General features: G+C 45.4%; 1 protein-coding gene across 5 annotated transcripts in view; it reads right to left on the bottom strand.

Moving 5' to 3' along the window:
- The window catches only part of arhgef10la (Rho guanine nucleotide exchange factor (GEF) 10-like a), a 144,573-nt gene that overhangs the window by 40,754 nt on the left and 80,544 nt on the right, over positions 1-23,275 (bottom strand). The window lies entirely within an intron of this gene.

Below are 23,275 nucleotides of genomic sequence, written 5' to 3'. Positions count from 1 at the left end.
CCTCCCACTGAGGGGCGTTGTCCTGTTTATTTATTCATGGGTTTGTTTGTTTGCCCTCAAATTCTATAATTCCACCGTAAAAGCTGGAGCCATCAGTGTTTGCACGGCTCCGTGGGTGAGGGGAAAGAAACCACTCACACACAAACAAACAAACAAACAAACAAACAAACACACACACACACACACACACACACACTTACACGCTCACACACACACTCACACACACAAGCGGGACGGGCTACACTCTCCTGCACTGCGATTGGTGCTCAGCAGAGAACGCATTCACTCCCAGCTGACTCCAGGCAATCTTCAGAGGTGGTGATTGCTTTACCTCTTCCCCCAGCGGAACAGGGGACTCCGAGGGGATTTAGACTCCATCGCCAGGCCTCCATCAACTCTGACACGTTTAAATATATAAATATATCCACCCATTTCCCCCAGGTACCCCCCCCATTTGAAACTCTTAATGTACTGACAGCCATTGGAGGCTATGTGCCAGGATTCAGAAGCAAAGTAGAGGAGAGGTCTTTGGCATAGAAAGCATGACAAGCAAAGAAAATTCAGCTCTTTATCCTGGACCTACAGGTAGCACACACTGTCCCCGCTGAGGAATGTTTAGCATTGTACACCTGGCGCAAACTAAATAGGACTGAGGTAAACAACACTTTATGGCACACGGTTCATCACCATTCAACAGTCTAGGGGTTTCTCAAAGGCCATTGTTTAGTCGTAGTACACCTGACGCAACTAAACAGGACTGAAGTAAACAACACTTTATGGCACATGGTTCATTACCATTAAACAGTCTAGGGGTTTCTCAAAGGCCATATCACTTCCTCTGCCAAGTCAAGGAAGGAATATGGTATTTGTGTGGGTGTATATATGTGTGGGTGTATATATGTGGCAAACAGACAAGCAGAGTTAAAGGGAGAGTGATAAAGTGTGAATATGTGTTTGTGTGTGTGTGTGTGTGAGAGGGAGGGAGATAGAGAGAGAGAGAGGCATTATTTTATTTGTATTTTTGTGTACATGTAATTGAGCTTTTGGCAATAATGTTATTGAAACATTCATGCCAATAAAGCTTTCTTGAATTGAATTGAATTGAATTGAATTTAATTGAATTGAATTGAGAGAGAGAGAGAGAGAGAGGGAGAGAGAGAGAGAAACAGAAAGAGCTTGGGGAGAAGGGAGAGAGAATTGAAGAGAAAACTGAGTGATGAGCAGGAGGAAAAGAGAGATGGAAAGAAATGAGAGAGATAGAAAGAGTGATTGAGAGAGGGCAAATACTCCCAGATGGAGGCGTGAGGGAGGAGCAGCATGAGCGAGAGCTTTGACGGAGGACGGCAGGATGGGATGGTGGGGCGGGGCGGAACCCAGGACGTTCTCCCGCACGACGGCAGCTAATTAAAGGGAGATTTGTCGATGCTCCGAGAGGGCGGTTTCACAGCTGCTTGCCTCCCTAACCCCTGCACCCTAAAACCCCAACACGCAACTCGCCCGCAAACCCCACCTCCACCCAAGCTCACCTCCACCCCCCCTACCCCACCGCCAACGGAGGCAGCAGCCCATATGCCAGCTCCAGGTGGTGATTACAATTAGCACGGGCCGAAGGCACCGAGCTCGAGATACCGCAGGACTCTCATTAGGGAGATAGTGGCCCCTCGACGGGCCGACGGCTCTCTGCCTGACGCTCACTCACTTGCTTCCCCGCCATTAATGACATACACAAGGTTGCCTCCGCGCAACCATAAATGCAATTACCATGAGCTGAGAAGATCTCAGGGCTGGAGAGCTAGATGTATGTAATTGGGAGAAGCAGAGATAATACATATTTGCTCATTGCACTGGCAACTATTTGACGGAGGGGATTGTGAGGATTTCTGTGTGTGTGTGTGTGTGTGTGTGTGTGTGTGTGTGTGTGTGTGTGTGTGTGTGTGTGTGTGTGTGTGTGTGTGCGTTCAATGAATACTTGTGCGTTCAATGAATACTTGTGCGTTCAATGAATACTTGTGCGTTCAATGAATACTTGTTCAGAATCACATCTAAACATGATATTCCCATACACAATGGTGTGTCGGCAGGCTTTGATTGGTACTCTCCCCTGTGGAGGGATGACATCCCCGTACGTAACCAATTAATGGCGTGCGAGTCCTCGGAGCGAGCCAGGTGAAGTGTTTACGCTGTGAGCCAGAGTTTTTCCTCGCCACTGCTGTGAAAGCTATGTTCGGCCCTGCTTAGACTTACCGCATGTTAGTCATGACTATTGCAGTGTACAAATACAGTGGCATACAAGCACTGCACCCTGTGGTTTACTGCTTCGAGGAAGATTATGTAGATCGCATCGCATTGCAGAAATGTGGTTTCTTGGCCCCCATTGTCTTGGAAGAAGCTGTGTTAAACATAAGAAATAATAACCTGAAAAATTATTTATTCTATATTTAGTAAAATGATTCTGAACAGGAATATATTAGAAAGATATGCTTCATCTGTCATGCATGCAAAAGTCAACTGTAAAGACCATGCGTCCTTCCAGGAATTTAATTAATATTCAAATTAAAAGTTTCGCACAGCTCTTGACGCCTGGTAGACTACAATTAACGGCAGTGCAGGGAAAAAAATGGGCGAAACATGGTGAAGTCATGAATCATGTTAACAATAACATGGACCACATTTTCGCTAAAGTGGTTCATTCCTGGAATTAGGTACCGATGCCAGAGACACATTGCTTACATAATAATAAAAAAAAACATGGAGGAAAGAAGGGCTGAGTAGCTTCTCCCCAGTTCCTGAACTCCATGTCCACATAAGGCAAGCAGTGGCGTCACGTTTGCCTGCCCCTACATCACAGCAAGCAGCTCCCACGCATCAACAAACACTAATAGAATCCTTCCGTTGGTTATTAGCTGATAATTGACCGGCTCAGCTGCCCCCTTCCCTCCCTCTCTCCACCCCAGCCTCAGGCTACAGTGGAGAGAGAGGTCCAGCCAGAAGAAAACTCTCATGAATGACAGAAAACCAGCACCTGCAGGTTAATTCTTAACTTCAGTGCCCGAGGCCAAAAAAATCTGGTTATTTTAAAGCTCAGTTTTAGGTGTTTGCTGGATGAAATGGAAGAGCTTTTTAAGTACTATGCAAGTAACATGAGGTTGTGTGCATAATGTGTATATATGCGTGTGTGTGTGTGTGTGTGTGTGTGCGTGTGTGTCTGTGTGTGTCACTGAGCTGTGGGAGGAAGTGTTTAGTATGCCTGTTCCATCTTGGATTAAAGAGAGGGAAATGGAAGTGGATTAGCCTATAGGAATTCAATACGTGGGGGCGGACAAAAGGGGGCCTGTGACAGTAAACTGGGATTGAACCCCTGCGAGGATCTGAGGCAAAAGCGTTTACCTCTCCCATGCGTCCGCATTAATACTGCCGGTAGAGGCAGGCCTTCGCAGCAGATGCGCTCAGACAAACTTCATTTCACAGTCTGCCTGCTTTTGTGTGCGCCGCCATCACGAGGAAGGGAGAATTCGCTGTGTCACTTGTTGTCTGTTGGCCACTACAAGTAACACAGGCGGGATTGACAGATCAAAGTCGATGCGAGCCACTTCCTGTTCTGTGATTTGAAATGAGCGTGGATGACGGTGGATCATTTTAAAATGTGCCGCGCGTCGACTAGCGGAGATCAAAGTGTCAACCACCTGCTGTGCTGCTGACTGTGAGAAGAAGGGTGCACTGAAAACGAGTCAAAGTCAAATGAAATAAGCACCATGGGTTCGGAGCCCCTGTGCAGCAAGACGTAGCTGGCCAATGCATTGTGTCCACTCTTGACTCTCTTGGGACAGACTGATATCATGAACTGCGTATGTATGACACGCCAATGGCCACTAGCATGTTATCTAATGCATAATAGCATTTTGGCGTGTTTATCAACGCCATATCCCTAACCCTAGAGGGCGCCATATAGTTGGCGTTGACATATGGCACGTGGCGTGTATGTTTACGCGACGTTGACATACACACTGATAGCTCAAAATGCATGCAGATAACACGCCAGTTGGCTATTTTTGAAGTGGCATGTATATTTACGCCAAACCATGATACCAAGTTGCTTGGGAAGAGAAAGAAATAAGAAAAGCTTGTTGCCAAGTGGTCTCGCTCACACAAGAGAGAGAGAGAAAGTGATAGCTGTGGGTGAAACATATGATGAAACACACTGGCGAGATGCGTTCCCCATTTGCCTTTCACCAGGCTGAGGGGCTGCATCTTCTGGGAGGGCACAAGAGAGTTTACTCATCGGCACCAAGAAAGAGCAGGAGGGACACAGCATCTGTTTACATGCTTGGATGCTGGACGGTGATCGACCAGTCAACTGGGCTGACGCATGTGGCTAATGCTCTGAAAAGCCTGATGGTCACTCTGCTTCCATGTCCCAACTGGCGCAGCCTACTGTAGTTGCTGGCCGCGGATGACGCAAGTCCGTCTGGGAGAGAGTGGCGGCAGTGGACTGTCCTGAAAATGGAGGCGTTGGAGCAGACTGGACGCAGGCAGCATACTGGATGAATGTGGCTCATCTCGTTCCATCTCACTTTGGGTCCTCTCTCTCTTCCTCTGTCTATCTCGGTCTGTGTGAGTGTCTCTCTCCCTCTCTCTCACACACACATACACACACACACACACAGGCACGCGCACACACACACCAACACACTTCATCTGCCAGGCATAAACAAGCAACAGCATGGCAGTCTTTGGAGATCTCTGCCAACCTCACAGGACCTGATTTGACGGCACTGTGAGGGGGGTTCAGTCTGGCAGTGCATGTGTGTGTCTATGTATGTATGTATGTGTGTGTGTGTGTGTGTGTGTTTTTGTGAGGGGGGTACTTTTGGACAGAGAAAATGCCTCTGTTTAATCCTCTTGATCTGATGACTGCAAACACAGAACAAAGGCTACTCAGGACCACTGAACTGCTCCAGAACAGCGTCGGGTGGCCAGGTTGTCCAGCCCGCTCCAAAGGGATCAAGGGCCACGATTCCAGGGATTAAGCCCATAGTCCTTCCATTCATTTGCACAAACCAGTCTGTGGACCGTTGTGCGAGTTTGCGTATGAGCTGGTTCTTCTCCATTGCCTGCCAGATTTAGCGCTTCCCTGTTTGAAAAGATAATAATTTGCCACTAACCGCTCACTGCCTCGGGCGCAGTGCTGCCACGCCACCTTGATCGCTCCGTTTACATTTTTATTCCCTCGCTTCCCCATCTGCTTCGTCCTCCGAGAGACCCCGGCGGGAGAGTGTTACTGTTGGCTAGCATTTAGACAGCACACGCTAACCAGAGAGCAGAGCAGCCTTCAAAAATAAACAAATAAATAAATACGGGGGGGGAAAAAAGAAAAAAATGCTACACTGCAAACACAATTTAAGTAGTGTTTTCAGCTGAGGACCTTTCTGGAACGCAAGAATGTTGGATCTGGGAAGCCGTAATGCGCAAGACGGACTCAACTTCCATGAAGGGACTTAATTTGCAGGCAGTGGTCCATGTTGTGTAATCAGGTAGAGAAGACTGACAGCCTAATTAGTGGGATGGAGCACGCGGAAAGGACAAAGAAACCCGACGCAGTGGAGGGAAAATAACGCGGGATTTAGACCGTGTAAGGAACGTTTTCTCCCCCTTTCTCAAAGCCGCAGTTGGTTTCTTTACAAAGAAAAAGGGTAAAGTGGTTTTCAGCCTTGTTCAGGGCGCAGATTGTAGGACCGCACAACATGTCAGTGTTTAAAATGACTTCAAGCCTTTTCTTCTCTCATCCTGGCTTTGCCGTCGAGGTTGTTACACTCGATGTTGTGCCCTTTCTTCAGGAGCCCATACATCGAGGCAGAGAAAGGGAAGGAGGGAGTGTGAGTGTTTGTGTGTGGTTGGAGGGGTGAGAAAACGCATTAGCCAGGATGAATTCCAGTAATTAGCACGTAACTGTCAGAGCGACAGATCAGCCCCTCTGCCGATGACCTCGCTGAGCAGCGGTGAGCAAGCCTCAGAGCGGTGAGCCCCCGACACCCAGGCCCACACTGCCCTCTACTGGCACGGAGAGCAGCACAGAGACAGAGATGGAGACGGGGACAAGGATGGGGAGCGAGAGGGAGCGGACACTATGTCAAAGTCAAAGTCAAAGTCAGCTTTATTGTCGATTTCTTCACATGTTCCAGACATACAAAGAGATCGAAATTACGTTTCTCACTATCCCACGGTGAAGACAAGACATATTTTACCATTTAAGTCCACAGACAAACATAACATTCAAGTAAACAAAAAAGTAAGTAAATAAGTAAATAAAAAGGGCACATATAATAATGAAAAAAATAAGAGCAGCAAAATTTGGTTGAAATTGTGCATAGACAGTCAATAAAATACTAGTGCAAAGTCAGGCCAATAAAAGGCTTGGGTAGTTCTGTTTGACCTAAGTAAGAAAGAAAGTGGCATAGTGGTGCAAGTTATGTAAGAGCAGCAGAAGTGTTGTGTTTTCAGGACAACAACAACAAGTTGTAAAAGTGTACAAGTGTGCAAGTGGAGTAGTGCAGGGCGGCCATTGTGGGTCCAATGTCCAGGATGTTATGTAGCTGAGGGTGGAGGGGGGAGAGGAGGGAGAGAGTTCAGCGTCCTTACAGCTTGGTGTATGAAGCTGTTGGTGAGTCTGGTAGTGCGGGAGCGCAGGCTTCTGTACCTCTTCCCAGAGGGCAGTAGATCAAACAGATTGTGAGCGGGGTGACTTGCATCACTCACAATTTTGGTCGCCTTGCGGGTGAGGTGGGTGGTGTAAATGTCCTCCCCCCTATGGGAGGAGGAAAATTGAAACAACAATACCGCTCAGCATGTGGACACGCATGTGGACATGCATGAGCTACACTGAATAGACACCATGGCTTTGACATGAGCCCTGTGCATGGTCCATACTATGAACAATGAACAATGAACAACGACCTCTCCACAATTCACTGGGGAAATAAATAACAGATAGGTGTTGTTGGAAAGGGGGGAGGTATCGGACATGCTAGGTTAACAAAAAAAAAGCTGTCACTTATTTTCTCATTTCCTCTGGCTCCCTTGCTTTTGAGTGTGCTCTGTGATCCTTGTCCCTCTCCTCCACTGTAAGTGTGGCTCCAATTTGTCCCAGGCAGCAGCCCTGGACTCTCTCTCAAGTGTGTGAGTGAGAACAGCACAAAGTGCACCTACACCAAAGGCTCTGGAGCTCATTACCAAAGGGCCCTCCCTCCGTGACAAGATCCCCTTGCAATGTTTAGCGATAGCCTTGCCACCACAGGGGCCACCACGGTAGATAAATGCCCCAAATTCAGGTCACGGCCCCACAACAAGGCATTGCCACGGGCCAGGTGTGGTCTCTGCAGTGACGTGTTGTGTAACTGTGCTCAGTTTTACACCACCTTAGATACAGACTGGACACCTGAACAAGTTGGCCTTAGGACAAATATGTCAAACATGGTTATGTAAGTATGAGAATATGCATCACCACAGCTTGACATGATGTTCCTAGATTCTGCTGAAGTCAGGGGAAATGACCTGATCTTTGTGCCGCTTGTTAGCACAACATTTTTTAGTGTGTTTTGGACTGAGCAGTGGTCATTCTGCGGAGCAGGGTCTGTCAGAGCTGGTTGACAACTGACTGCTCGCTTCAACAGATGGCAGCCAGTGACACAACCTAGACGAAAAAGTTGCTGCCGGAAAGCCAGAGTTTTTTGGCAGTTTTGGCAGCGCTGTCACCCTGCCTGGCATGCTGGACAGTGACGAGCTCTGCATATCTGAAAAGTGGCCCTTTTTTATTTGTTGAGGGCGGCAATTGTGGTTTACAGGGCCGGAGGGTGGTGGGAGTAGGGCGTGTGTGTGACCAAGAGGCCCCTCATCACATCAGCCCCGGCGACATGTCTTCCAGGATGATGGCACACACTGAAATCGATTTGACGTTTTACCCACATCCGGCAAAAAATCCAGTCTCCATGGCCCGATTTTAACCGCAAAGAATGAACAGAGGCAGCGACGGCTTGTTTGTTCAGGAGAAATCTGACCGGGGGACGCCACTCGGTACAACCCGGCTCTGGAGAACAAACATGTGACAGATTTGGGCCGATTGAATCTAAGACTTCTTGTCAAAAAAATAAATAAAAAAACAAAAAGCAAAGATCATCTACGCCCCTCTTAATTAATTACACCAATCCTTGGAGATAAGACTGAGGAGCAGAGGGAGAGGTGGAGGAGGAGAGGGGAGTGGGGCATCTTACAGGGCATTAACGTTTATTAAAAACTAAGGGCCAATAAATATGGCAGAGGGTCTGCAACCGCGTCGTATTCTTCCAGAAGAACGAGCACAGGCACTCTCTCTCTCTCTTTTCTTTCTTTCTCTCTTCCTTTTTTTCTTTCTTTCTTTCCTTCTCTCTTTCTCTCGCTCTTTCACGCCCCGCTGTTTGTGTGTTTGTGCTTGCCAGAGGGATATCGCAGCACAAGGAGCGAGGGGGAGCCGCTACGCCCCAGAGGAGAGGCGCCAGCAAAGAGCTTTTAATCCATGCTGTGGCATCTGTTCCAGACAGACCAGAGAGGAGGAGGAAATCTGCTGCATGGAGGGGGAGAGAGAAGGAGAGAGAAGAAATTAAAGCAACTTTCATAATATGCAGAGAGAGAGAGAGAGATAGATAGAGAGAGAGAGAGAGAGAGAGGGAGATGGAATGGAGAGAAAGTAGACACAATGGGGGGGGGGACAGAAAGAGATAAAGAGAGATAGAGGGGGAAAACAGATTACGTAAGATGTCATCTAGACAGCTTTACCAAAACCCAAAGTTTTCAGGGGGAAAAAAAGACAGCTGCCATGTAAGCAAAGGGCACCTTTCTCAAAGACATTTCTGATTTATATTTCATGAGCGCGACGTCTCGTGCGTACCCAAAGCAGACACACCCTTTTCTGAATGAAGATGTTGAGAAGAACCTCACTCTCCCCTCCCCTCCCCTCTCTTTTCCTCTTCCACCATATTTTCTTTCGCCTGGCAGAGCGTTGACGGCTTCAAGTCATCATCACCGTAAATCAGTCCCTCCACCAAGCAGCTGCTATAAATAGACCTCATCCCCATCCCCTCACTATCGCTGGAGATGGGACCGTGCTATCGCCTCGACGGCAAACAGTCAATCAGGGGGAGAGAGCTGGAGTCTTGGCAGAGGAGGAGAAGGCACAGCATGACTCTCTCTCTCTCTCTCTCTCTCTGTTTCAATCTGTCCTTCCCTCCCCTCATTCTACTCATCACTCCATCAGCATGAGAGATGGAGGAGATACAGAGGCCAGGAGGGACACAAACAAGTCCCACTGCGCACATACACACACGCGCTCACACACGCACACGCACACACACACGCACACGCAAGCACGCACACACACACAGAGACAGAGACACAGACAGACACACAGACACACACACACACACACACACACCCCAACTGGGAGACCCATAATAAAGATGCAGCTAGCATGCTTCCACAGGCAGTTGATAACATGAGACTACGTGGGCCAAATCTATGTCATTTATTATTCATGACAAGTGGATTAGGGGAAGAGTGAGTGACGACCAAAGGCCAGACAGCTCACCTGGATTCCACCACTCAAAACCAAACAAATAAGTGAAAATGCAGTGTTTTCATCCGATATCAGTCTACTTATTTTCAGCAATTTAACTGAGCTGAAAGACTCACCTTTCATTCGCAAGAGACTTTTTTTTTGCAGCCAAGTCAAAACACTAGCATCTCCAATGCGCTGAGAAACACAAACACAAACACACACACACAACACACACACACACACACACACACACACACATGCTGCATTCTGAAAGTGGAAGAACAGCAAACAATGAGTAGACTGAGAAGATAAGCTGAGAAGAAAGACAAGAAAGTTGGATGGCTCAGAGCCATAAACACTTAGAACCACGAGAGCGCCTCACTTCCTTTTGTGAATAAAGCTGAATATCAGACACATGGTACATGACACCAACATGATCTCCAACCGCACTGTGTATATGTTTGTGTATGTGTCTGATTGTGTGTGTGTGTGTGTGTGTGTGTGTGTGTGTGTGTGTGTGTGTGTGTGTGTGTGTGTGTGTGTGACAAGGGCGGTGATAACACCATCACAGATGCGGCATCTGGATCTGAATGGCTTGAAAAAAGGCGCGCGCACGTATCGCCTTCCCCCCTTTTTGTATGCGGAGACATGAGAGCTAATCCGAGAGGAAAGCGGAAGGAGAAAGAAGGGAAGAGAAAAAGTGCACCCTGATGCCTCCCCCAACCCCCCTCCACCATGGCATGCTGCACTTCAAAGCTGCACTGATGAAATCCCGAAGGTATTAAAAGCACTCTCACTCCTGAGTGTTCTTCTTTCCCGTCCTAATGCTTCATAAATGAAATGGAAAAACATCACATTTTCCTTCACTTCCTCACTTTCTCATTGACTCCTCACTCAAACACACACACACACTCTTTCACAGTTTCGCCCTCTCACACACACACAGGCACACACACACACTCTTTCACAGTTTCACTCTCTCTCACATACACGCACGCACACACACATCCACGCACACATACACACACACAGAAGCAAACGCACACATGCCCCTTTGTATTTTGTTGAAAGATGTTACAGCCTTGAATACTTCATAGCTCTTGTGCAGTGCTGAGTCTAGGATTAAATTCTTCCTAGTCTTTTATTCACTTGGAGGAGTATCCTTTGGTACAATGCGAGTTGACATTGTTACCACATAAAGCTCGTCTATTGCACCTGGGTCCACTGATGAACCAAGGAGACAGTTGTCAGAGAGGCTTTTGGGACAGATGCATCAGATGTCAGTGCTGCACTCTATACACAAGTTATATTTGTTTTCCAACTGCTTAGAATATTCTTTAATTTGTGTTTTTGGTTCTCTTAATCCACTTCCATACATGTAGTTGCTGCAGCATTACAGCCATCCAATTTTTCTCTCTCTGTTTGATGACACCACAGGAGCATGCATTCTGTTGCCTGATTGCTATGCTTTCCCATGTTCATTCGGTTAGCAGTTCCATGATTCCAGGCCATTGCACTTTTAATGTGACTCCTTTCAGTTGGTAGAATGATGTATCGTGTTGTTAATGTGATCAGCTGCAGGTATAATACTGTACATTCCACATAGGGTGAAAAGACACAGCATGTGTTTTCTTTGAACTGGCCCAGTTGCTTTTTGTCCCCCTAAAATGTGTGAAACCCACAGCAAATCAAGCAATCAAGCAATCAATACTAAGATGCTGTTTGATTTGTTTGTGCAGGATCAAAGAATAGCAATCAGATGTAATTTATGGTTGCAGATCTGACGTCTCGCTAAATAAACCTGTTCTCCTGAACACTGTGCAACTACATATTGGACTTACTCACAGACAGACCCCAGTAAGACCTGGAAAAAAAAAACTCCTCTGAGAGCATCAACTTGAACAGGGCTGTGTTCTAAGACCTCAACTGTTTACCTTGATGACTCCAGACTGTACTCACAAAGTACAACTGGAATCACCAAGCTTGCAGAGGACACGACAGAGGTGGAAGGAAGTGAACCAACTCGTTGTCCAATGTGACAACGAAAACCTGTCAGAGAATATCGATCACTGTTGACTTCAGGAAGAGGCCCATGGCTCCACATACTACACAAATAATCCATGGCAACACTGTGGAGACAGGAGGAAGCATCAAGTTCCTGGGAGTGCACATCTGATGATGACCTGACATGGACTACAAATCCCACCGGCCTTGTTAAGAGGGCACAGCAGCGCTTTCACTTCCTATGATAGATGAGGAGAGTCAACCTCTACCCTCCTGTCCTCACAATTTCTACAGAGGCACTATAGACACCATCCTGACCAGCAGCCTCTCCGTCTTGTATGGCAGCTGCACCACCTTGCATCAGATGGCAGAGAGAATCATCAGAACTTCCCTTTCTGTCTACACAAGACCTACACCTGTCCTGCTGCCTTAGCAGAGCAAGCTAGTCAGAGACCACATCCATCATGCCTATCGACAAACGGTATCGCAGTATGCAAGACTGCCAGAGCCAGTAAGAACTTCTTCTCACAGGCCATCAGACTACTCAACTCCCTCAAACAATACAGAAACATGCCGGCCAAACAGGACTGCTGGAAACACACTCACACAGACTGAGTGTCTACCTGTTGTCGTCTCGTGTGCACTTGCCTTTTAAGTTTATGTGCATTCCTTTTATGGTCATATTCACAATAAAGTTCACCTCGTCTTACACAAACTAAGATCTATCTACAAGATATTTCTGTGGATTGTCACCATGCAACAGTGTGTGTGTGTGTGTGTGTGTGTGTGTGTGTGTGTGTGTGTGTGTGTGTGTGTGTGTGTGTGTGTGTGTGTGTGTGTATGTGCATGTCTGTGTGCGTGCATGTGTCTGTGTGTGTACGTGCTTGGTGGGCCATGGAGGGAGGAAGAGAATCATGATTAGACCTTGCACTGAACAAGTTGATTCCCCCACTCGAATGCACACACACTCACACACAAACACAAAATACTGAATCTCTATGCACATGTGAAGAAGGCAACCCCCATATCAGTCCAATGACCTGTGGATGGTTTGCCTGCTGTGCAGCTCTGTAACTTTTTTTCCCTTCATTTTCTGTTGGAATCAGTTCCGGCCCCTCCATTCAGGGTTCTTTTAGTCTCTCTCTCTCTCTTCATAGCATTCCCTCATTAACACACACAGCCTTTGCCAAGCACATCAGGGGGCTTTTGCAAGGGACCAAGAACGAGGGAGATTATAAACATAAACAAATTATTATAAACAAATAAACACAGAGAGAATGTCATCAAGGGAGAAAGGAAAGATAAATGAAAAGGTAGAATAGAGCTTGTGCAATAGAAAAACAGATGTAGATTGAAGACTAGAAGGCCACTCATAGAGCATAGTCCTATGCCAAGGCCACATACAGTAGCTTTGCAGACCAATATGTGGGTCAACCGAACGTCCATTCATCCTTCGGAAACCTCTGTGATATCGGATGTGTTTACAAAACTCCTTTCTTCAACTTCCGTCTTGTTCAGTCTGAAATGTGCAGCCTAGTAGTCTACTTAGGACAAGGATGCCATAAGAGGCCATAATGCTTAACTTATATGGACTCCATACAAACAAGGCGTGAATACCTTTGAACACTTACAGTAATCAAAACTGAAACAAAATTTGTTGTGGTGGCTAATGAGCTGGAGCTGCTCCAAAAATGTCATGGCTTCTTCCCTACCCTATGTTACAACTTTCCACCAAGTTCTATGAAAATCATGGGAGTAGCTTTTGTATTATCCCGCTCACAGGCAAAAAGACAGAGGAACAAAATGCACTGAAAACATAATCTCCTTGGTAGAGCTAATGTTTAAAGGTTGTATCAGTGATTGCAGGCCCAAAAAAGGCCCAAACATAAATGATCACATTCATCTAATCTTTCCTAACGATCCGCTAGCTGCCCACCCCATAAGCAGGCCGTCAAAAAAAACATGTCTCTGTAGGCAGCCGAGGCTCTGAGATCTGCATACAGAAACAATTGCTAACAACAAATGTTGCCAACCACTCAAAGGCAAAATAAAGTGTTCCAACCAATAACCGACGAGATGCGCGTTCAGGAGAGTTTCAATTGCACGGGAGGGAGGGGGAGGGAGTAGCGAGCTAGCTCTCTCTTTTGTTTGAAACATCAACAGAAGTGACGTTAACCCGCCATCGCTGATACTGTACATCCTTTAAGGAAAAGCAAAACACAGCCAGGAAAGCCAGAGAACAAGAGCTAGAGAGCTTGTCATGAGCCCTTTCCATACATGACCTCTGGACATCATCCATGCAAGCAGGACCGGATCTCAAATGGAGTCGAGTGTTCAGACATAAACCTCACAAATGGACACAGGTGGGAGTCACTCATACATGCAGTAAACCCTCTGAGTGGTTTAAGTGAGGGGTATGATGCACAATGTATGTGGCTGCGGACACGTTGCTTGTTAACTCCATGTCTATACAGTATACAGCATAGCATGTTATGCAAGATGCTAAGCGGTGCTATAGAGACAAAGTTGAAGCTGTTTTCTTGGATGGTGATCCAGCACGAGTGTGGAAAGGACTCCGAACCATCACTGGCTTTGAAAGAAAGTCCCCTCCTATGATGAATATGAGTAAAGCCCTCCCTGATGAACTTAATGCTTTTTATGCTCGCTTTGAGGCCATCCTTAAAAATATTTTCGTTTGCCGTAACCCGACCGACCCTGTCAATTTAGAACCGACCCAAATATTTATTTTTTTCCCCTTTTAGTCCGACCGACTTGCCGGTTGTAAACCATGCGTTAAGGCCGATCGACCGATTTTTTGCTCTAAACAACCAATACAAATGCAGTAAAATAATATTTATTTCAGTAGGCCTAAGTATTGTGAATATATCGCCCAGGCTACATGCAAACGTATGCTCTCAAATAAAACCCTGTGGTGTCATTGTTTACGCATATCACACTATGGCCTATACGCTTCGTGTCATTCACACAAACATCTTGACAGCACTTTTACTCGGCACGAGTGGAAGAACTGTGCAGAGATCTTTTCCCATTCCTTCTCCCCGCTAGTCTATCGGTGATCGTGTCGAAGAATTAAAATTGGTTGTGGTCTATTCAGCATTTCTCAATAGCTCCACAACGTGGAGACTGCTGGTCCGCGGTGTCGTGGAGTGAAATTAGGCCCGGTGCTTCGTCTGATAATTTGCTGCGCAGTTGATCAAGAAACCGCGGACCGACAAAAAAAGAAAACAAATGTTTCTGCTATCGATGTCATTAAACATGGAGCCATACAATGAAGTGGTGGTATGAGCGTTCATTCAATGCAGGCGTCTGCACAAGAGACATTGAAACTAATCGATAACGTTGGTATCAAAGCTCCGCTTCAACCTGTTAGAAGTTAATTTGACACTTAATAGAACAACGTTAATTTTTGGAACTTCCATAGAATCAGAGCACGTGTAGATGAGCCCTAACCCCAAAGTCTGCCATGACCGGGCCTCAGGTCAAAGAAGTTTGAGAGAGGCTGGTTTTTATAACCTACATCAGAATGAGGTTTGCAATGGTGCGCCTGAAGGCACGGGTTGAAGACCAGGGTTGGGTCAGATTACTTTGAAATGTAATCCATTACTGACTACAAATTACATGGCAATTTTTGTAATCAGTAACGTAATCAGTTGGATTACCAAAAACATGTAACGTAATCTGATTACTTTAGGATTACTTTTAGATTACTTAAAAAAATATGCCCCTTAAGTAAAAGACACTACCACCAAATTGATGAAAGAATTCTCATTCTATTTTTCTCTTTATTATTTCATTACATCTAATCTCTTAAATTGCTCTGAGTAAAGCAGTCCTGTGTGAATTAACTGTTTTTTCCTCTAAAAATCTAAATGTAGCCCCTTGTTTTAGTGTTACCATTTACTTTGAGGTCACCCATTGTCTGAAAAACACCCAAAACTAATACATTTCTATAGCTATTCTCCACTTTGGGGATGGTGTTTTGGTGGTTGAAATGTTCACCCCATCCCGATGATCACTTGGTCATCATGGATGTGATCACTCTTCTCTAAACATGCACAACTCAGCTTAACCTTTATAAGGGCACACCTGGACAATGAATTTAGCTTTTGCTGGATTTTTTTTTGACCCAGGGACATAGCCTGAAATTGGCATAAAAAAGGAAGCATTAAACCCAAATGACACCATGTCCATTTCAATTGTGGGGGTGAGAAAAATATTCCTTTGGGATGTTTTTCAACCAGGGAGACCTGGTGACTTTCTCAAAGTAAACGGTAACACTAAAACAAGAGGCTACATTAAGATTAGGAGGAAAAGATCAGGCAGTGTGCCGAGAGACCTGCCCCAATAGTAAATAAGTTAGTAAGTAAGTATAGATACTCTTTTGATCCCGTGAGGGAAATTTGGTCTCCCAATCCGTGAATTAGTGAAGCACACTCAAGGGCACTTCAGCCGTGGATGTGGGCATGGGAGAGCAGTGCTCAACCACTTCCCCCGCCCACATTTTTTCTACTGGTCGGGGATTGAACTGGCAAGCCTGAAGCCCTAACCAGTAGGCCAAGGCTGTCCCAAAAGGTAGCATTTGAACATTAAACCACACAATGATCCAAAATATACAGCCAAACAAGGCAAGAAATGGTTAACAGAGAACAATTTCAACATTTTAGAGTGGTCCTCAATCCGTCAAAAAAAATGAGCACAAGGCCAGAGCGATAGCAAATAATCGTTCCTGCCTCAAAATCAGGATTGCTGCTAAAAAGGTGTGGTCTAGAATTGTGAAGACATGAAGAGACTTGGTAGGTATATGACCCATTTTGAGAGCTGTGGTGGTAAATAAAGAGGTTTCCAGTGATTGTTTAAAAAGGGTATGAATAATTTTGAACACACATTTTTTCATAAAAATGTTAAAAAAGATAAAAACACTTCCATGTTTCTACCACAATGTCTTGCATCCTTTTGGCATGTGCAAGAGTCATTTTCAGTCAGAACAAACATATTGGTCAAGAGAAAATCAACTTTAAATCAATATTTGCCAGGGGTATGAATAATTTTGTTAACTGTATCGTAGAACAGTCTAAAAAGTGAACATACTAATGAACTGCTTGTAAAATTAAAAGATAGCTAGGCTATAATACAAAAGTTGCATTGTTTGCATGATAAAATGTAATCAGGTAATCCCCAACAATGTAACTGTAATCTGATTGCACAATTTTTGTAATCTGGGCTGATTATAGTTAATTGATTTTTGTAATCTGATTACGTAATCCAGATTACATGTAATCCGTTACTACCCAACCCTGTTGAAGACCCAGTCAGTTACGTCACGATATGCACTTTTGTTTAAATTCATACCTTCGTAATCACCATGACCAAAATTGTACTTTTTTTTTTAACTCTGAATCTTGGAAAAAAAAATATTGACCTACCTACCGACCCATTTTTTTTTTTTTTTTTTTTTTGGCTGTTACTGCAAACAAGAATATTTTTAAGGATGGCCTGACATGAAAAACACAGACTATCTTGCACTAGCTGCAGCATGTGAAGCAAATGAGGATGCACCTTTCTGTGTCTCTGAGGTCGATGTGAGCAATGCCTTTATGAGGGTTAATTGTAGAAAAGCTGCTGGACCGGGTGGAATTTCTAACAGGGTTTTGAAATCCTGCGCTGCTCAGTTAGCTCCTGTGTTCACTTATATCTTTAACACATCATTGGCTCAAGAGACAGTTCCTACTTGCCTCAAGCAGTCTGTTATTGTTCCAGTACCGAAAAACAAAAGTCCATCATGTCTGAATGACTACCGCCCAGTAGCCCTGACGTCTACAGTGATGAAGTGTTTTGAGAAGCTTGTGAAAAACATTATCTGCTCATCCCTCCCTGCCTCCTTTGACCCCCTCCAATTTGCTTACAGAGCCAACAGGTCTACAGAGGATGCCATCTCAAACCACATGCACACCACCTTAACTCACCTGGAGGAGGAGAATGGGAATTATGTGAGGATGCTGTTCATTGACTTTAGTTCAGCATTCAACACGATAGTACCCCTCACCTTGGTCACAAAGATGAAGGCCTTAGGACTGAACACCACCCTGTGTCACTGGATATTTGACTTTCTCACCAACACATTAACCATCAGCACAAGGCTGTGTTTTGAGTCCACTGCTGTACAACATCTACACACATGACTGCAAAGCCAACAGTAGTCATATCTCCATCATCAAGTTTGCAGATGACACAGTGATCTTGGGCCTGATTAGTAACAACAATGAACAGCTCTACTTGGATCAGGTTGATGAGGTGCCACAGTGGTGTCAATCTAACAGCTTGACACTGAATGTCAATAAAACCAAGGAAATGGTAGTGGATTACAGAAGGCAGCAGCAGAACTACAGTTACACCCCACTAATGATCAGCGGGCAACCTGTAGAGAGAGTCACAAGTTTTAAATACCTTGGTGTCCACATTACTGAAGACTTAACATGGACTGTTACAGTTTTTCTCAGTCGCTTTGGTGCTTTTCTCACATCACTATTAACATTTGCACAGCAGTTAGTGCATTTCTCAAAACAATTAGTGCAAACTGCAAAACCTAGTGGATAACCTGCAAAAGCATGTCATTTGCTCAAAATGGATAGTCCATCCCTCAAAAGCAAGTACTTATGTCAATGAAACTGCCAGTGTCATCAAAATGAGAAGTCTTGACACCATCGTTTATGAACAAGATAGTCAAATGGCTTTGTCATGTTTTTCATTATGACAGTTTATTCTCTCAGTGTTTTCCAATGCAAATAAAGGTCATAAATCGGTGACACTACCTGAACATGCTCAAGACATCACTATACACTACTTGTACAGCCATTTGAAAACACATTGCTGTACTTAGGGGAGTAAGTGAATACAAGACACTGAATATGTACGTTTCACATTTTTACTGTATATGCTCTTTGCAATTCTACAGCATTGTGACAGAATTTGAGAACTAGTTCAACAATTTTGTGTGTAATGACTCAAGCAATGAAATGAAGACTATTAGTTTTATTGGGAACGACTATTCAGCATCCATAAGCATAGTTAATTTTGACCGACATGACATAAGCAAATGATAATGTTATAAAACAGCAGAGAATTGTATGAAAGCAACTGATACATGTCCAAAAGCATTTGCAATTTGTTCAGAGGAAGGAGAAATTGCTACTATGATGTGCACAAATGACTAAATGTTGTGGAGGTTGAACTAATAGTTATGAGAATTTTCATTCTGATCTGACAATAGCACCAAAGCGACTGAGAAAAACTGTAACACTCAATATGTTCTGAAGAAGTCCAGACAACGACTAAGGAAATTCAAAGTTTCTACATCCATCATGAAGGCCTTCTACACCATACGCGGAGTTAGTGGGGGGGCAGGGGGAGCATGACCAGATATTTTAAAAATAATTTAAATAACACAAAACAACAATATAAGGAACGGGCTGCGGTTGATGATGGGAGCAGCCATGTTTTCTTCTCTTGCGATCCTTCACATTGAAAGTGACATTACAACCTGACAAGGCATGCAGGACGCAAAAAACATGAAAATTACTGTTGCACTAGTATGGACATCTTGCCGTGCCAAAGTAGCAAAATAGGTTGCCTAAATGCCATGTATATAAATGTCCTGTCAGCTTACTAATTGATTTTGCATTGTGTGTAGATTTGGACTTTTTATTCCACTTTGTTTAAACAGCAAAGTGGCAAAGCCTTGTTCACCTGTTTGGAACTGGCTGGTGAATGTGACGCGCGTAGGCCTGGCTAGATGACCCTTTTAGTGCATGTATGCCTTTTGATCGCTGTGGATTACTTTTTTTCGTGTCATTCTTAACATGTCTTAACGTAATGGCGTGATTGCGCTTTGTTTCTGCTTTTGGAGAGGCATCAGACTGTAGATGAACACTTCCTTTGATTCTTGGAGTTCTCGCTATGATTTAAGTCTGCCCTGCACTCAATAGCCTACAGTTTGGAGTTTACTTACTTTGCCTTTGTAGAATCAAATTTGTGTTTTCAATGACTCGTTCTCCTTAAGCTAAGCATGCATGAACCGATGCATCTTGTTATTTAAAACTCCACTCTGCTAGGTGGCTCGCACACCAGCAGCACTCTTGAGGTGTCGGAGGTTTACCAATGTTCCACAAGCACAGCTAAGCTAGCTGGCATCCGTTACACTAGGCTATATATAACAGAAGATGGCAACAGGTCATTACATTTACATTGCTTTAATTGACAAAATATGATTGTACAAAATATTCAATCAATGTGGCGCAAATGAGGCTAGAGGCGGTGGATTAATTTATCAAAAGTGAGCAGCAACTCTATGGGCTAAGCCCTGAATGTTTTCAACTGCTAGCTTCAAGACAACCGTGCTGCATTGGATTTCATGAGGACAAATTGTTAAATTGTTACAATGTAATTATATATATCGTTATTTAGCATGTTTGTTTTCTCCATATATGCTCATGCTGTGTTCCCCAAGTGGTAGGCCAGGTCTCAGCTGCTACAATTATTTTTTTTGTCTGCCCCCCCTGGCTCGAATGTCAAACTCCGCCTATGTTCTACACTTCAGCGGTTGAGAGTGTTCTAACTGGTAGCATCATCACCTGCTATGGGAAGTCCAGAGTTAGAGATTGTAGTACTCTGCAGAGAGTTGTGCGCTCAGCTGAACGTACTATAAGAACTCAACTCCCTGCTCTACAAGATAATTCCAGAAGAGTACTCCTAAGAGCCCAAAAGATTCTGAAGGACTCTTCTCATCCTAACAATGGATTATTCCTACCGCTGAAATCAAGAAGACGCCTATGTAGTCACAAAGCCAGAACTGAGAGACTCAGGGGAAGTTTTTATCCCCAGGCCATCCGAACTCTGAACTCACACTATACTGACTTTGCACACATTCACTCCTCAGCACTCTCAAACATTTCCCAACCCTGAACTCACACTATACTGACTTTGCACTCATTCACCCCTCAGCACTCATGACCCCCCCCACACACACACACCTGCATGACTTTTAGCACTTTTACATCCCTCTCCCTATGCTACAGACCTTTTATTTATTTTCTTATTTCATCACTCGTCAAAACACACACACACACACATCTGACTTTCTCTAACTTTTGCACATCTCCATAGAACTTTTTATTTATTATTTTTGATTTCTCCTCCATCTATCTACCCATGTCCTTGATTGCCTAGCCTTTCTGCCCCCCCCTCCCACCCCCATCCCCAACCCACACACAAAAAACACACACACTTACATCATCACCTCACATACATACAGCACACTGCTTGCTACAGTAAGCCTCCTCTACATACTTGCTGCACACTGCCCCCCCCCCTCCCTACATACACAGCACATTGTCTTCAGGATCTTCTCCAACACACATCCTCTACATACTTACAGCACACTGCCCCCACCTACCCACACACACACTATACACACACACACACAGTCACTGCTGCACTCCCCTCCCGCCCACACACACATCTTCACTGTCATCACTCACATACATCATACATACAGTACTCTGCTTGCAGTAGTCACCATCCCTTCACCATACACGCAGTCACACTGCCCCCACACATCCCCAACATACACAGCACATTATTTCATCAGGAGAGAGAGAGAGAGAGACACATCCCCAACATACTTACAGCACACTCCAAGTCAGAGAGAGAGAGAGAGAGAGAGAGAGAGAGAGAGAGAGAGAGATATAGAGAGAGAGAGAGGAGACAGAGACAGAGACAGAGACAGATCAACAGAGACAGAGAGACAGAGTCAATCCCTCTCTGCTCTTCCCCTCCTCTCCTCTCCTATGTACAGAGAAATTACTGTCATTGTGGGGCTTCCTGAGTGCTGCCTGGCTCACAGCTCATCTGGCTCTCCAGGAGCCTGCCAGCACCACCGCCTTGGGCTCTTCTGTCTTTCAGGACCAGGATAAGATGGGCATTAAAAAAAGGAAATATACCTGTGTGTGTGTGTGTGTGTGTGTACACGGATATTCAACACACCTGCACATATTGTGATGTACAGTACATTCAGCCTATAAAGACACCAACACATTTATGCATACAAAAATGCATCCCCTATGCTGCACATGTGAAAAAGGCAGTGAAGGACAGATAGATAGATAGATAGATAGATACTTTATTGATCCCCAAGGAGAAATTCAAAGTCATTTGTTAGGCGGCAGAGCTCACCCCGGCTCACACACTCATGCCTGTCGCGGCCCCGCTATGTGGTAACCCTGAGCTGAATGGCATCAATGATGACTAAGGCCCCTCCAGACCCCTGGTCCCTCCCCCGTCCTTCCTTCCTTCCACAGCTCCATTCGTCCGCCACTCAAGAGTACCTGGATTCCTGCTCCTCAAATTAGGGATTGTGCACAAATCTTCTGGATCAGCAGGCCTTGAGTGTGGGAAGCCGCCGAGCTTATGGCTCTCTACTTTCTCTCTCTCTCTCTCTCTCTCTCTCTCTCTCTCTCTCTCTCTCTCTCTGAAGGTGGAGGGGGAGGGGAAAGGGAGGAGGAGAGAGGAGGGAAGAGAGATGACATGAGGGTTGGGCGGCCAAAACGAACCGTTTCTGATCTGCTTCAAGATGCTTTGGGGAGATAAGTGCAAGCCTCCACCCAGCAGGAAGGGGGAGAAAAAGAGACAGAGGGGGGTGGGCTGGTGGGTGTGCAAGGAGACAGGAGACTGTGCAAGGAGACAGGAGACAGTGCAAGGAGACAGGAGACTGTGCAAGGAGACAGGAGACTGTGCAAGGAGACAAGAGTAGTACAAGGAGACAGTAGACAGTGCAAGGAGACAGGAGACTGTGCAAGGAGACAGGAGACTGTGCAAGGAGACAGGAGTAGTGCAAGGAGGCACCGATACATATACAACTCTCTGGCTCAAGTCTTGGGAAAGGAGAGAGTGTCAAGCTTCACTCCCAGGCGTGGCCTGCAGCTGGTCCAGATGGGCTCCCTCCACCACCTCCACCCTCCATTGAACCCTTCCCCATGTAGCCCAGTGCCATCCGCCAGGGCTAGAGTGTGTGTGGGAGCTTAATCTAATGTGGTCCCATTGATTTATGCTCGGGTGTCCTGCAGTCATTAAGGTAATTGTGTGATCACTTTATAACATCCTCCCTCGAGTGGCTGTGGTAACGCAGCACTGCCTAACCGCCACGGATCTCTGGGCCCCGCTAACCGCATTACAGGGCGAGGCCCAGTCAGAAAATATCATCTTCCAGACGCCACAAAATTGATTTTATACCTTTTTGACGGACGCCGAAACCCTTTTAGTCTGTCTCTCACCCAAGTTCACCGTTTGATCTATGAGGGGCTCCTTCACGCTGGGCAGGCGCCATCGATCGCCTCTCCGCACACGGACGGCTTTGACTGGGATAGTTCCGTGTTACCTTGTAATTCCGCAAGTCTGCTGGTGTTCGAGCAAAATCCTCCTGTGTACAGTATCTTTCTTTATGTCTCTGTCTCTCTCTCTCTCATGCACAGTAGAGTAGAGTTGCAACACAGGCTTCAATTTCCCGTCTGATGAGGAACAACCGACTTTGGATAAGGTCTGGCCTGGGCAGTAATATACAACTGTGTCTCGGCAAATGGCGGATTGTCTTTTAAAAAAGAAAAGCCATAAAGCTCT

The sequence above is a fragment of the Alosa alosa genome, chromosome 10, assembly GCF_017589495.1.
Source record: "Alosa alosa isolate M-15738 ecotype Scorff River chromosome 10, AALO_Geno_1.1, whole genome shotgun sequence".
NCBI classification, from domain to species: domain Eukaryota; kingdom Metazoa; phylum Chordata; class Actinopteri; order Clupeiformes; family Clupeidae; genus Alosa; species Alosa alosa.
This window is presented reverse-complemented; position numbering and strand designations above follow the sequence as displayed.